Raw genomic sequence first — 15,487 nt, 5'->3', positions numbered from 1 at the left:
ACACACACACACACACACACACACACACACACACTCAATAGTAAGTCTTCACTGGCAGCTCTGTTCCAGTATGAGTGTGTTTAGGGTTTGACAGGTTGACCAAGGCCACAGACGGACTCACCTTGCATAGCCGTCTCCCCGGCAGCAGGGGCAGCCGTCTGAAGAGAAAGGGGGATGTCCTCCCTCTCCCTCTCCTCTAGGGCGGGAGGGGCGAGTGCAGTTTCCGGGGTTGCGTCGGATGTGACGGCGGCCTCTATTGGCACAACTGTTCCCGTCTCGGCCACGACTGCTGGCATTTGGGCGTCGACCTGGGCGACTGTGGCGGTAACCGTGGCAGCGGTCTCCGTGGAGACTGGGGTCGGCAGGCTAGGTTCAAGCTCTGCGTTGGTATCGAGGGTGGCCTGAATGGCGGCTGTTGGCTCGGCCTGGGGGAGGAGGGCGGGCGTCTGTGCCATGTCCGGCTCGGCGATCGGGCTGTCGTCACACTCAGCGGAGCTGCCAGTGGGGGTCTCGGGGTCCTGGTGGGCTGGCAGTGACAGGCCGTTGGGCAGGCACAGCTCTTCAGGCTGGGCGATGGGAGACTCCAGCGGGGCCTCCGGCTGGCTGGGGGGCAGATCCACAGAGAGCCCTGCAGAATCCGCCTCCGCTACTCCATTGGTGCTGGGGGCTGGCGCGGACATCACGGTAACTGCGGCTTCCACTTCCAAATCCGCTTTACGCTCCTCACTCTCCTCACTTTCCTCACTTTCCTCACTCGCCTCCTTCGGCTCTGAACCCTCTTCCTCCACCTTGTCCTTGGCGGCAGAGGTGGGGAGAGGGTCGGGGAGGGGCGCAGGGTACGCCGGCACTTCGGGAGCTGAGGGGGGGCGTGGGGGTGGGTTCCCGCTGTGGTGGGGCGTCCATCACGTCCGGCACAGGAGGGCTGGGTGAGGGGGCGAGAGTAGTGTCAAGGGGGGCGTCGCTCAAGGAGGCAGGCACGTCCTTGGGGAACGACGGGGACGGGCTTTTAGTGTTTGTGTCACAGGAGGGTGGGGCCTCTGCGGTTGCAGGCTCGCTCTCGCTAAGCTCTGGGGTCTTTGACGGAGGCGAGGGCTTCCCTTGGTCATCTGGAGAAACGCCGCCCACAAAGACAGATGTTACTTAAAAAAAATAAAGTACACAATAATTGATAATTTGTTGTGTTGGGGTTGGGGTTGAATATTGGTGCTTTCAGAAGTTTTGTACACATATTTACAATATTCAGGAAACAATCATTAGTGATGTGAATATTATGACCAAGCAGGCAGAGGCACTGATTAAAAAAGTTAAAACATTCTGTTTATTACTTACTTGTTACTTAATGAATTTACTGTAATGCAGCCATGAAGACAACATTTAACTATATCAGAATATTAGAATAACTAAAATACCAGCCCTAGTACACAATATGAATACTTTTATTATGTTATATGATTATGTGGCAATTGCCCACGTTTTTTATGCTTCTGCAGAAGAGCAAAATAAGGGAATACCAGAGCAATTTTGGTTGTGTGTGTGTGTGTGTGTGTGTGTGTATGTGGGGGTATGTGGCACCCATTTACCTGGTCTGACCAGTGCTGGTGCAGCAGCTGTCACAATCTCACCATTCGCCTGTGGCACTACTGGACTTTCTGATCCAGATATTACAGACTGATGGAAACACATACACAAAAACAGAGAACATGAGACGTCACCCTGAAAATTTCTCATTACATCAGCAGTGAGATTTTCCACTTGACTAGAAAACAGAAAACAGGCTTCGCATCGGTCCCCCAGTTGTCTAAGTGGGCCACGCAGTTATGAGTCATTCTGAGAGCGTGACTCCTGATCAGACATTTGTTTGGGTTTGGGTCACAGCCAAATGTGTGAATGACAGACCGACAATCACTGTGCAAACAGAAGTAACTGAAGATGCAAATGTATAAGTATCACTGAGACATTACAACAAGGCGGCCTGAGCAGACTGTAGGAAGTTGATTTGTGATGTGGTGGGTGTGTTTGTGTGCGTGCTGGGGGCTCGATCCCATGTCGCTGACCTGTGGTGGGGTGGGGGTGGAGCCACTGCGGCCCCCTGACATAATCTCCTCGGTGATGTCTTTGCCTCCTTGGTTTGGGTCTCGTATTCTTATCTAGAGGGACAGAAAGAGGGGAGAACATGTGAGGAGCCCAAGAACATCGAATAACGAATGCAATTGGTGCGGGGAGAGGGGAAGATCAGCCTCTTTTTCCTCCCACTGATCAGGAGGAAAAAGAGAGAAAGAAGGAGAGGCAGTTTCAGAGCAAGGAGAGAAGCAAGCGCAGCTTCCCATGATGCATTGCCACGGGACAGCAGGCCTTTGAGCATTCTGTCTCTGGTTTGGAGCTGCGGCTAGCTAGCCGTTTTGCTCTCAACTCACATTCTGAGAGGACGTACTGAGAATCAACCGCCAAATGAACAAACCTGCATGGAAGCTATTCTGCCTATTCGCGAGAGTGACTATTTTAGTAAAATCACACTCTCTGATTTGTTTGGCTGCGTACAAAGTTGTCCAACTTTGATCCAAGTTCCCCAACAAATTCCAGCCCAGGCAGAGCCTTTGCAAAAATGCCTGGCTCGCATAATCACCGACTCAAAGAGCAAACAACGTGACTCGCCACAACTCAGATTTACACAAAGGCTGAAACTCACTTCCAAGGAGTGCCTCCACTTAACATGCACATGTTTTAGTTTCAAACACACCGTTCCTCTCTAGTTCACTTCCACACTGCAGAAGAGTGAGGCTGTCATGAACTGGCAAGAGCCACAATGCTCTCTCTTTCTCTCTCTTTCTCTCAAGGGAGCTTTACCTGGCAGTGTCCTTCTATGTCCCTGAACGCTGGAGAAAACTAGCAGGCCTCTCCCATCCTGGGACTGGAGTTGTGCTGCTGGTCCTGAAGCCTCCCCTGGTGAGCGCGGTCTTCAACACGACGATCCAGCATCGCGGCTCAAAGTGGCTAGCGGTTGCCGCGCTGTAACACGTGTGCGCGCACACACATAACACACACAGACACCTAAGCCCGGGTGGCTAACGCGGAAAAGGGAAGGGCCAGGCCTTGCAAGCTCCTAGCCAGCGAGCGAGCCGTCTATCTCTCTCTCTCTCTCTCTCACGTACAGAACAGGCGAGTGAGAGAGTGTGTGTGTGTGTGTGTGTGTGTGTGTGTGTGTGTGTGTGTGTGAGGGGGGGGGGGGGGCGACAGAGCGACTGGCCTTGTAAAGCTATGGTAGAGGAATGTGCACCCCCGCCCACTGAGGCTAACAGACAGTCAGAAAGAGCCACGGAGCGGGTCGGGGGCGGGTGGGAGCAATTCCTGGAAAAAAAAAAAAGAAAAAGTGCTCAAACATTATCGAATGAGCTCGAGCTAGTGAAAGAAACTCCCCTCACTCCACCCCTCCCTCTCTCTCTCTCTCTCTCTCATCCAACACACTCACGCAGAAGTTGCTCATGAATGTTTTTTTTTTGTTTTTTTTAGAACAGGCTCTCCCCTTTAGGAGGGGAACAGAGAGAGGGTGGAGGAAGGGGAATGCCACAGCAGCAGACCAGAGGGAAAGAGGGAGGGGTGTTAGCTCTTCCGGCTCTAAAGGGGGAGGAGACCAGTAGCCACGTGGAGCCCTCCCCTCCCTCAGACACAGGGCACGAGCGAGGGAGACAGAGAGAGAGAAATGGAACCAAAAGGGACATTTTAAATGTTCCAGATTTTGCAACTAAGACCAGAAGGAAGAGTTAACAGCGGAGGGTAGTTGTGGGGTTTTGTGCTTTGCTGGGGCTGGAAAATCCAAATTCAAACCACCACTGTTATATTGAATTCACACTTCTCATTTTTAGAGCATGCAGGTAGGTAACAGACCATTTGTTACTGAACTACACAGTAGTTAAATCTTTGCACGGATGCACTCGCTCAAACAATGCTTAATTTGAAGCACCAACAGTAACAGTATCTATCAAGGTATATAGATTTTTATTAACATTTCAATTTAAATGCTTCCAACTTTTTGCTGTCTTCCGCGATTTCTGATAATTGTAATTCAATTTTTTTTTTTATAAAAAACTGAAATTTATTGAGATATTTCAATAATTAAAAAAAAATAACAATTCCAGTTCCCAGTTACAGTTAAACAAGAGGGCTAGTGAGATAGTATTAGCTTTGACATGGGTTTTATATTGTTCTCTATGGGTTGGAAGGCTAGAACTACTAATAGAGCAAGCGATGGGGTCGTAGAACAAGTTACGGAGCAGGAAAACAACTTTTCAGTGCCACAAACACGCACTTTGCAACGAAAGCCCTGCACAGAGCCCCCCTACACAGAGACGCGGAGTGCAGCTGTGGTGTTTGTCAACCGGTTGTCAGAGAGAAGAGAGAGAGGGTGCAGCACAGCTGCTACAGGTATATCGATAGTGTGGAAAATTAGTATTGAAACGGTTTCAAATATTTGGAATCGATACGTATGGGAAAATCGTTATCAACACTAACCCTACTTTAGATCTTTGAGGGCTCCGCCGGTCTGCAGGGTAAAGTCAATATCCATGCCAAAGGGCAGCTTCATACCAGTGTACTTTATATACCGTCCAGCCCTAGGTAAGACCGTGCAGGCCAACGGAGCAGTGTGGGCCAAGGCCCTTGAGAACAGGCTGGAGTTTGCCTTGAGGCGTCCACAGCACAGACCACTGAAGATGTCCTGTTGTATCTGGCCCCAAGACGGTAGCAGCAGAACCTTTAAAGCAGTGCTATGTAACTTTTGATATTTGGCGCCCCTACAGTTTCTGAGTGCAATTGCACCTATACACCACTGTCGTTAAACTCAGTCCGGTATCCGAAAATAATTTATTTTACCCTACAAATTTGAATCTTATCGGTAACACCTCAATAACAGTCTATGTTGCAAATGCAGATATAATGTACACCTAGATTATAGCGGCTGGCACTGGCCCGTCTCTCCCATGGCATTGGGGAGGTGGAGCGGCTACGTTTTGCATGAGCATTATTACCAAGTGACGTAGTGCTGTGAAGCATAATGCACTTTTCCCGTGGTTTAGTACCCCAACACAGAAGTTAGTGCAAGAACAGGTGTTCGGGGGGTGGGTGGGAATGAAAGAGGTGCCATTCTCGATATACTAATTCAGTGTACCATCAAAATGATTTTGAAGTTGTTATTTTAAGGCGAAAAGTTACATAGTGTTGCTTTGAGTCCTGTAAGTTGCAAGGTGGGGACACCATGGATTGTTCCAGCACATCCCACAGATGCTCAATCGGATCGGACCCTAACCCCGGTAATCCACTTGATGAAGGAGAAAATGTGATTCATCAGAGCAGGCCACTTTCTTCCATTGCTACATGGTCCAGTTCTGACGCTCACGTGTCTGTTGTAGGCACTTTCAGCGGTGGACAGGGGTCAAGATTCAAGAGGTTATTTGAATAGACGATCAGCATGTGCACGCTGACCAGTCCGCGGCTACACAGCCCCGTAAGCAGCAAGCCATTATACACTGTGTGTTCTGACACTTCTATCATAGCCAGCATTAACTTTCAGCAATTTGTGCTACAGTAGCTCTTCTGTGGGATTGGACCAGACGGGCTAAACATCGCTCCCCACGCGCATCAATGGGCCCATGGCCCTGACGCTGGTTCACCGGTTTTCCTTCCTTAGTGGTCCAAGGAACTGACCATTACTGACCATTGCATACCGGGAACACCCCACAAGACTTACCGTTTTTGGGATACTTGGATAGCCACCACAATTTGGCCCGTATCAAAGTCTCTCAGATCCTTACACTTTGGCCATTTTTCCTGCTTCCAACACATCAAGTTCAAGAATTGTCTGTTCACCTTCTGCCTAATATATCCCACCCCTTGATAGGTGTGATTGGAATGAGATAAGCAATGTCATTCACTTCACCTGTTGGTGGTTTTAATGCTGTAGCTGATCTGTGTATATCGTGTATCGCGATATAATCAACATGACAACAACATAACAAAATCCAAAGGGGAATATCCAAGGGTGAACTACTGATGCCTGTTATTTAGCATGAGTACAGTATGGCGGTTAGGCATAATGTACATAGCATAGCATAATTTCAGCTGCTTTACTGTAAATTCATAAATTCAAGATTTTCATATCTATCGATCCCTGTTGATTTTGAGAACGACAACTAATGCACACACACAAGTGTAATTGACCACCTGTGCATAATGACTCATGATTGTATGAGATCATTTTTATCTGTATTGCTGCATCACCCTTTATTGTTTATCACATGTTTTTGCTGTTTTACCTATTGCTTCCTACTTTCAGTTTTTATTATTGTTTTTTTCAACAATCATTTGTATTGGAGCCTCCCACATTAAAACTTTCACACAAGAGTACAGTACTTATCTCTAATGGAGGCAGCACCACCATTTTTGAGTGACTATCGAAGCAGACTGCAGGTAAAGCCTTGGGCTATCTCTTTGTTTGCACTTAATGACCGATCATTGTATCAACCAACAGGTCTGGAAGCCCCCACACATAACCCATACGTATGCAAACGCAGACCTATTGAGGAAAACCGCCACATTCCAATGGAATCAACCCCCTTTTCACTGAGGAGAAAATTCCCACTGACCAATGGCCCCCTCTCTATAGAGGGAGAATCAAATATCCAGTTTATTATAATACAGGTCTTCTTAATAATTCTTAATTAATAGTTGCCAATGTATTAAATAATTGGCAACTAATCCGTGAAGTAAACCATGGAGTTAAAATTGTGTCCACAGTAAAACAATCTTGAGTGTTCAGAAGGATCCATACACTGATTAGTGTCTTTAACGTTTGTACAAATGATTTATTATATAAATTATAAATATAATTAAATTATATACACGTTGTGTTTTTAGTAGATTGAGTTTGATTGACTGATTGTTAGCATTTTATTGTGCCATTGTTGTTTCTTTGGAAATCGACACAGGGGCCCCAAGTGAAGAAATTGGTTGTGATATTTCACAAACATTTTCAGTAAAATAAAAATCAGATAGTTCAAAAACCTTCATTTTGAAACCAAAAGGCCAAAGACTGAATCCATACACTTTAAAAATAAGGAAAACTGCTGTTTACATCATCTACGACTAGTCACTTTAATGTATCAAGTATGGAATTGCATTCCTGTTTGTCTTACCTCTTGCTAGTACATTGCAGTGTCTGTCTTACAACATTGTGTCTATCTTGCCGTTCAGTATGACAATGCATTGTTGTGGCCCACTACTATTTAAAATGTCCACAATCAAGTTGATTCGCTGTCATTATTGTCTGCATTTTATTTTGTCTTTATTTTAGGTAAATACTTTTATATTACTTATACTACACTACTTCTTTCCATTTTAGATTTTTAAAATTTGTTTTTAAAAACTGTTTAAATACTCTTTAAATTCTGTTTGTAAATACTGTTTTATATTAATCAATACTATGCCCTAACGTTACGTATTATGTAAAGTTGAGTTGGCTCTGAGACCAAGAATCTCATTACTGGTAATCATGCTTGCATTGTTATCAAGTATTTAAAAATGAACTTGAAACTAAAATTACTTCGACCTAATTTGAGTGCTCTGATTACAAACTTTTGAACTTTGTAATTTTAAAATGTAAATAAAAAAAGTAGCTGCTATTCTGAAATTAAAAAGCTGTGCAACATGTAGATTAAAATAAAGCTTTAAAACCTGTTCTCATAAGACAAAAAAACAATTAAACTTTGAAAGATGACCTCTGGTCAAGGTTCAAAGGACAATATCAAGGGTCAACTGAAATCTCCCTCTGAAATGTGACTGTTTTTTGTGAAGTTAGCGCCATCTCATGATGAGACACTGCAATTGAATGAATGGCTGTGTTTACAGTTGAAATTAAACACACCCTGTCAGGACACATGAGAGGGAGGGGGATTCCAGCCGGTTGGCAGCCGGCTGGGAGTCGCCTGGTGGTTGGCTGGAAACTGGCCGGAAGCTGGTTGCAATTCGGCTGTCAACCAGCTGGGACAGCCCTCTTCAAGTCGCTCCGACTGTATTTGAGGCGAGAAATAAGCAATCGAGTTGCTGAATCTTCACTCATATCAGATCTACAAGGCTTAATTTGAAAGTTTGTTCCGACTTTGCTTGCTGTTCTCCAAGCTTGTGGGACACAGACACTGCACCGGGACTCTCGCTAAAATAAACACATCTACAATAAAAACAGACTATTTTTTATTGGTTTTGTTTGGAGGAACACACAGTGGATCGGATGGAACAGATCACCATATAAAGAAATCCGTGACGAGTTGACGTCACCTCGTGCATAGAGTAGAAAGAACCTCTGTACACAGAGCGTTCAGAAGTGTTTTTCTCACAGCGATTACTTTGTCATTAGTTTACCTCATTATTTGACAGTTTGGCCACATCTAATATGAACATCACACATTGTAACATAATATATATGATACAAAATAAGGAAAGAATAGGCCCCCTTTAAATATAAGGTGAGAGGTTATAAATGGGATGTTTTTAATTATTTTGCTCAAACAAAACTTACAATAGAGGAAAAAAAACAAAATTACATCATGAAATGAAAAAATAAGCTTGTGGAATGTGGCGCCTTTAGTCATTATAATTCCTGATGCCTAGTACTAACTACTTCAGCGACTTAGTAATGAAAGAGATTATTTGGTTCGCTCCGTTGAAGCAGTTTGTTGTTTTAAACTGAAAAAGTGATAAATCCAAAGTCAAATGCTGCATTCAAAAACAGCATACGAATTTGGTACGCCAGAGCACTGTTTCGTATGCCCGAAATCATAGTATGACAAAAGTACCAGGATGGCATACAACACCCAGAACAGATCATCTGGTGACAATATTGAAGCAATCAACCACTCCACACCACGCTGACAAGTGTATCCCACAATGCATTTTTTGGACAAGACGCCGGTGAAAGGAAGTGGATGATATATGATTGAGAGGCCATAGTAAAGTATGCTGGACATTAGTTTAAACATGTTTAAACATGTTTTCAGCATTGAAAAAGACAACACTGCGCAGAGTTTAGGCATAACATGCAGTTGGGCCGCGGTGTTTGGTGGAGGCGTACCGTACCTGTTTTCGTTCCCGCTTGGCGGCGATGTGCTGGGGGAGCTGGGGGGGCGGCTGCTGCTGAGGTGGCTGCTGCTGGGGCGCAGGGTTCATGATAACAGGCGTTGCCTGCACTGGGGCTGGGAACTGGGGCTGGGCTGGGTAGTAGGCACCTGCTATGGACCAAACAAGAGGAATGACTGTCAACATGTCGCACGACTACACACCTACAGCCACACAGTAACTGACAGGAAGACATCGGCTTGGCACACACTACAGTTCTCCAACGTAGCATGGCCTGCATTTACCTGCATCACTGACGTTCCAAACCGTTGTTATTTGGAAACCTTACTCCTGATAAATTGTGTGCTAAAGCTAGTTTTATAGCCACTACAAAGTTAAAATGTGACAGAGAGGTTATTGGGCTTGGCTTAGTGAAAGAAGCCTTCTTGGTGTAACGAACCATCTGTAATATGATTTGCGTCCCTGCCAAAGCGAAGGCCAGTGAGACCTTTCTTAACGCTTTAACTTTATATCATTGTGACAAAGCCTTGGGGCATTCATTCTCACTACATTACACTGGGCAGATTCTTAACAAGCAATTTACATGAGGAAGGATGGATCAAAAGAAACCCAATCCTAAAAAGATATGTCACGAGTCAAGCATGCATGTGTGAACACACACACACAAACTTTTAATAGCTGCTTATATCCTACACCTTAAGTGTGGATTTCACCAACAAGGATTCCTCAATCTAAGATGAGGGATAATCAGTTTATTAACCGTAATTTAAAATATATTAATTGAAGATTAAAACTATGAGATCTGTTGCAACACTTAAATTTAATGTAAGATTAGTAAAACTTTTTAATGAGATTAATGAATTGCACTTGAGATTGACATTTAAATCTAGATGTGCTAGGCTAGTAATAAATAATATCAACAAGTAAGTGGATCTGGTATTTATTAACAATGAAGCTAACATGTAGCTTATAAAAAAACAAAATAGCAGATGATTATACGTGTGGATGCAACAATGTAAGTAAAAACGTTAGGCTGTTTACCAAACAATAGCATAGCTATGTAGCTAAAATTATAACATAAAAAAAATAAATAGGAAACAGAACGACAAAAATAGACAAAACAATTAACAATTGTGTTGAAATAGTACTGGCTGATTAAAAAAGTAGGAAAAAATAAAAATAAACGAGACTATAAAGCCAGATTCCTAATTGTAATTGTTTCAATAAAAGGGAAACACAAAACTGGTATCGTTATTGTATAACAATATAAACGTTTTCTGTTTAGCTTTATTACTGAATTATCATGAAACACAACCATCTGTCAATTATTTTCCATATTTTTCATTTTCTGTTCATAATTTTGCTCCATCTACCCCAAAGATCATGCATTTCTTTCAGTTAAACCACCCCAAATGTCTGTTTGAAGTCAACCGCTAATCAGAGATTAAATCAGAGTCGAAAGTTTTAGAAAACTTTAAACCAAGATTACAATTTAACTATAAACTAGGTTTAGTGTTTAGTGTACTAGGTGCAAAAGGATTAAAAGCTAACCCTGGATTTAATCCAGTTTAAAATTTGAACCGTATTGTGCAACCCACCTTAAGTATTGGCCCTCAGTTTTACATCTGGAAATTTGACTTAAAGATGGTAATATTGTACAAGTACAATCATTGGAAAACAGTACAGGATCATCAAGGAGCTTTATAAGGAGTGCACAACAGAGAAAATTCATCACTTTGAGACTAGTTGCCATCGGGGTGAAGGCCGAGTTCTAAAAGGCACAGAAACCGCTTTGTGCTTACGGTATACCTGTGAGGTTGCTAAATGACCAACGAAAGAAAGGGCCAAGATCCCAAACTAGCTATTCCACATACTTCACAAGTTGGAAAACCCCAGTTATTCTAATCTGTAGGTAGGCCTTCTGACCATGGCACAATTCCACCACAGGAACCGCTGCGGTTCAACCGCTCTCACTTTCTCACTCGTTGCGGTTGTCATATGTGACCCACCGCAGCAAAACCAGACTTCAGAAGTGGAAACCTTACTCCTGATACAAGCAGACATTTTTAAAATTGCCAGGAGCCGCCAAATAAGTTGAAAAAACCTTTCTTTTTTTTTTTTTCATCTCTCAATGTTATTTTCAAAACCGAGTCTGATTTATAACTAGTAGATAAATGTTAAACCGTCAAGTTGAATATTCCTGTTAGATTACATGGGGAAACACAGTTCACTTACCAAGACTCTGAACAGTGCTGAACAATGCAGATCGATCGTTTCCTTTAAAGCGACCGTCCAGGTGAAGATCATTCCTGCACATTCCATGTGATGTGAAGCCACAATGTGAAATTGTTTTGATAGAGTTCAACCTTTGAATCTTACGTGTTTTATATACACACCTGGATACATGGTTGTTTAGGGGGCGTATACCAACAGAAAAGCTGACGTCACTTCTGTTAATAAGACGAGGAGCCTTCGGTTTCACTTGTCTGTGAAACTTTCATCTCCGTGTTGTTATGGATTACGAGAAGCGGGTGGCGGAAGTTCTAAATCATATCGCCGACCTTAATCTGACCAGTGCGATAGATCAAAGTCAGTGTAAGCAGTGTGTACTGGACTTAATTTTCTGCGAAGATGGTCAGTTCTCGGACAACAATGCTGAATCTGATATTGCCATTATCCCGGACTTGGAGAACATTTCAAACAGTGGATTTCTAGCTGAATGTGACGATGAAACCGAATATTTTCAAGAATCACCGGAGGAGACCCCTAGACATACATGTTGTTACAATGGAAGAAGTTGATGATGTGAAGAAGTCCATTGAGGTTGGTGATGCAGATTATGAACAAGTAGCAATGGACAAGATTCTCAAGTTTACCTGCTAATGCAGTCAGGGGCGAAAATAAAATGAAAAGAGGCAGCCCCAAACAGGCTCTCAGAGTGTAGCTGGGGGAGGGTTGGGGTTAGCCCACATAATAACTCCAAGAATTTTGAAGATATTTGGCATACGCACATTTATATATTAAATGACACACTGAGGTTGTTATACAAAGACTAATATTATTGAGACTGTACATTTTCTTGTGTTGTCCGCACTTTTAAACTCCTAAATAATTCTGCTTTTATAAAACATTTATATAATTACTGTTAATTAAAAGCTTTTTGTAAAAACAAAGCTGTTGTATGTCGATGAAGTTGTTCAACATTCCCCCAAAAAAAACACAAGCACAATATAGAGATTGCCCCATTCAGCAGGGTGCCATGTGCTAATTCAGCAGGGTGTCAAGTGGCCATGTGGCAAGTAGCCATGTAGCCTGTTGATCCTCCAAACCATTTGCATTCTGGGAGCTGGCTGAATGAAGCAAGTGTTGGGGAAACTCTGAGGGTGAATATCTAAGAAACACAGTTTGCTGCAGCCTCATCATTAACAAGCCATAGCTTTAAAAATATTTGCTTGACTCGCACAAGTCACACCTTGTTTTGAAGCTCTGATTCTCCACTTTCAAATAACGTGAAAAAGTACCTCAAATCTGCGGTGGGTCACATATATAGATATCATTAGCAAAGCTTCCACCATGACCAAAACAAAGAATCAAAGGCCCCCTAAGTTGAAAGACCCAGTATCTTCCCTACCAATCGATTATGTCAACAAGTAGTCCAGCTCTTTAGTGACGTTACCTGGCCTCAGCTGCCGTTTGAATCAGCCTGAACAGGCCGCAACTTTCCCACTCAGATCCTCTCTCCTTCACTTTGAAGGAAGGAAGGAAGGAAGGAAGGAAATGAGCAGGAAAGAGGAAAAAGAAAATCCTCAGACACAAGTGGCCTCTTTTTTCAGACCTGTAGCTTTTCCCAGACATAAGTTGTGAGCTTGTGTGCCGCCTGTCTCGCTCTCTCCCTCTCCTAATGTGCATTTCGGTCCAACTCACATTACTGAGTCTACATTGTTGACCAGGAGTGGGACAGACCTAAATATAGTCCGAAACCCACAGCCACTGGGCAAGAGGAGAGGCTAGCATGCTGCAAACCAGAAAGGAAAGGCAGAACTTTCCTTGGAGAGCGTCCCAAGCCTCTAAATAAATAAATAAAAAGGCTTGAGATATGACTCATAAAGGGAGCCGGAGAAGGAGGGAAGTGGGCGGGTTTTGGGGGTGGGGGTATAAAAGTAGATAAGTCAGGAGATACACCATGTTTTGGCGACAACCTACCCTGGGGCTCCTCCTCATCACGAGACGTGCGGCTCCCCATGTAGAATACTTCCTAATGAAAGTATGTGTGCGGGGAGAGCGAGAAACCCAACGAGAGGAAGTCGAGAGGGGAGGGAGAGAGAGCAAGAGGGGTTCTAAAACCCCCTCTCATTTTCTTTCATCTGCTCCCACAGGTGGCCCTGATAAAGACTACTCTGTCACTGCTCACTTCGCTCCTCCCTTCCCTCCCTTCCACTTTTTCCTCCCTCCCATTCCTTAGGCCTGCCCTGCCAGTACTAGCCAGAAGGCTCAATGGACAGCCCTCAACGTCCACTGAGGATGTGCAGGGCTCTCTGGTAAACCTGATCTGATATCCTAGAGCCGGCTGCCAAGTCTACAGCCCATCATAAGGTTGGTTTGAGGAGGGGGAGGTTGAGATCATGACAGCAGGGTGTATGTGCTGGTGCGTGTTTGTGGAGGTAATTTTTTTTCTTCCAAAAAATAAAAAGAGCAAGGAAAGAAAAGGTTGTGGCATCAGAGAGAAGGCGCCACCTACAGGGTTGGAGGGGTGCGATGTGGATTTAACCTTGTGAGTTTGTTGCAACAGAGGGGGGGGACATTTCTTTCAAACAAATTTTTATATCACTTGTGGAAAAAATAGTTCAGAGTAGGGGTGTCACGATTCTCCAAATGCATGATTTGTTTTGACTTTCGATTTCAGATTTTTTTTTTCCAGCAGTGACGGCTATGCCATTGTTTAGCCCCTTTCACACATACTGTAGTTCCCAGTAAATTACAGGGATAACCTTTCCGGCACCGCTAGTGAGTTTCGCTTTTCACACATGCAGAACATTTCCTGAATGTAGCCATGATAGTGCCGGAAGAGACGGGGCAAGGGACAGTGCAGCAGAAGTCACCGGGTCCCGGTCTGCACCCCTAGCGCCAGAGGGCGTCAGACGGAGCAGCAGCATATGCCGCTCATTCAGTTGTGCGCACAAAGAGGATCAATGTGGACATAGCAAGCAAATAAAATTAAATATGCCTATGAAATAAATCCTGAAATAAATAAACGAGGCAATAACTATATAAATCAATGTAAATGTGAATATATAAATGAGTAAACCCACGCCTGGCGGACTGGGTGGAGGTGGTGGTGGGCCTGAGCCTCTATGGGTGCTGGCCAAGGTGGAGGGACTTTTCATCTGGGTTTCGTCAGACCTTTCAAATCTTCTTTGAAGTTGCCATTTTTAAGCAGGCAAAGTGAGAATGCCAAACTCCTGCAGCGCATACCGCTGGGCCGCGTCAGTGGTGTAGTGCAGGTGCACCTGCACATACTCGCACATTCCCTCTCCCATTTGGACAACAGTACCATAAGTGTTTCATTTAATTTTGAATGATTTTAACAGGCTATTACAAAAAAAAAAAATGTCTATGATTTTAGTGTATACACAGAACATGGAGATGGTCAGTGGTTTAGTCGGCACATTTTAACATCCCTAGTTTTACATGTTTTTAAATCGCATAAATTGACTGTAAATTCCAATAAAGAAAGACCGTAATAAAAAACATTTTGGAGGACAGTGCTCCCCCACAGATCCACATATGGGCGGTGCAGTGTGCGTTGAGGGATGCGCCGCAGCAGACCCTTAGCGGAGAAGACAACAGCTTGCCCAGCTCTGAACCAAACTTCATGAAAGTCGGTTCGAAGGCGGGAAAGCTGCAGTTGACTCTGCGGAAGTGCCCGCACACAATGCATTTGTTTACTGTCAGATGTTCACCGCCCCAATATGGCGACCATGTCACACAATATCAGCCACAAAAATACGGGGAGAATTGTGAACTTGCTTGTGATTTCCAAGTTTGAATTGAATGCTCATTTTGAACGATTTTCAAAATCCTCACACCACTAGTTCTGAGTCATATATTTATACAAGAAAACTAGTCTCAGTCAGAAACGAAATGAGACTTTAGGTTTGAAGGATATGCATCTATAAAAACTTAATGGGGCTGTTCAATGTTTTAACTATAGACACCTACTGTATATGATGAAATGAATATTTTGACTGCCACTTGTTTAACACATTGAACATTGTGTTCAGAATCACCAAATCTTTTTTATTTTAGGTTGATTGTATCTTGCCACTATTTTCTTTTTTTAGTTAACTTTTAGGGTTGGTGCCATCTT

The 15,487-nt window shown here is 43.7% G+C and overlaps 1 pseudogene across 1 annotated transcript in view; it reads right to left on the bottom strand.

Annotated features, from left to right (window-relative positions):
* The window catches only part of LOC307234705 (eukaryotic translation initiation factor 4 gamma 1-like), a 53,390-nt pseudogene that overhangs the window by 18,431 nt on the left and 19,472 nt on the right, over positions 1 to 15,487 (bottom strand). Inside the window, exons 9-12 of the transcript XR_013844787.1 lie at positions 9,121 to 9,272; positions 2,055 to 2,147; positions 1,581 to 1,668; positions 122 to 1,106 (exon numbers count right to left, since the gene is read on the bottom strand). The product of XR_013844787.1 is annotated as a eukaryotic translation initiation factor 4 gamma 1-like (transcript). The remainder of the gene's footprint in view (positions 1 to 121; positions 1,107 to 1,580; positions 1,669 to 2,054; positions 2,148 to 9,120; positions 9,273 to 15,487) is intronic.

Source organism: Zeus faber, assembly GCF_960531495.2.
Source record: "Zeus faber genome assembly, chromosome: 9".
NCBI classification, from domain to species: domain Eukaryota; kingdom Metazoa; phylum Chordata; class Actinopteri; order Zeiformes; family Zeidae; genus Zeus; species Zeus faber.
This window is presented reverse-complemented; position numbering and strand designations above follow the sequence as displayed.